The 1,105-nt window shown below is 40.6% G+C and overlaps 1 protein-coding gene across 1 annotated transcript in view; it reads left to right on the plus strand.

The window, feature by feature from the left end:
- The first annotated feature begins 724 nt into the window (after nt 1-724).
- Nucleotides 725-1,105, plus strand: part of LOC123068538 (probable LRR receptor-like serine/threonine-protein kinase At3g47570) — a 9,673-nt gene continuing 9,292 nt past the window's right edge. Inside the window, exon 1 of the mRNA XM_044491128.1 lies at nt 725-851. The gene's annotated coding sequence lies outside the window, so the exon portion shown is untranslated. The remainder of the gene's footprint in view (nt 852-1,105) is intronic.

Genomic DNA, 1,105 nt, shown 5'->3' on the forward strand with positions numbered 1-1,105 from the left:
TTCTGCCGTTGATCATGTTATGGGAGGCACAAATGAAATAAACAATTGATTTGGTACTCTTTTACATTCCCGTATTATTTCTAGTTTTATCATGGTATATCTCTTCTGTTGGATTGGGCGGCCTAGATTAAATTCAAGAATTATTGAACAATTAAGATTTATTTTGTTTGTTATTGCATATGATCTTTTTTTAAATGCCATGGTGTGTTACTGTTTTTTGTGGCAGTTATAAGTGCCAAAGTTTTTCCTTGTTGCCGAAATTTTTTTTGGGCCCGGGCTTTGCTTCATTCCTGGCTCCGCCACTGGCTTTAGTCTTACTGTTGTATTACTTTGTAAGGTCTTGTGTGAACAATTAATAAAATGGCTGCATGCATTGTCGAGATGCAGAGGCTGGGGGTCTTCCTCCATTTTTTTTAAAAATGTCAGCAAAGATGGTTCGCTTGCCACCCTCTTACCCCGATGTTTGCGAGGTACAATTACCGTATTATATTATGATGACTCTTGCCGACACCATCTCTGAAAGGTGGTACTATGTAGACATGCAGTACGAGATAATACAGTGTGAACGACGATGACCAAAGACCGGGCATAATGCATTGCACCTAGCTAGCTAGCCAGTGCATTATTTCAGGGTGGACCGAAGACCGGGCAGCAGCAAGCTAGCAGAGCAGATCACCAATATAAAGTGAGGGCTCACTGGTGAAGGTGGATCAAACATTCCACACTCCAAACCTGTGCACACAATATTCTTGGTTTCGCTCTCGCCTCTGCCCTACAGCAGTTGTAGCTCTTGCTCAGGCCGGTCAGGAAAGGAAAAGCTAGCGCGTGGAAGAAGAGGAAGAAATCCCCAGGTTCGTACGTAATTCACAGAGCACATGCATGTACATTTCATGAATTAATGAATACTCCCTCAGTCTCAAAATAGGTGTCTTAAGTTTAGTACACCTTTGTACTAAAGCTAATATAAACTTGAGACACTTATTTTGGGACGGAGTGAGTATCTGTTAGTATTCGTTGTATTTACTATTGAAGTTTCTCCTTCATCCTATGCATGCCTACATAGGTAATACTGAAAACTAACTCGACCAACATATATATATATATA

Source organism: Triticum aestivum, chromosome 3B (genome assembly GCF_018294505.1).
Source record: "Triticum aestivum cultivar Chinese Spring chromosome 3B, IWGSC CS RefSeq v2.1, whole genome shotgun sequence".
Lineage (NCBI taxonomy): Eukaryota > Viridiplantae > Streptophyta > Magnoliopsida > Poales > Poaceae > Triticum > Triticum aestivum.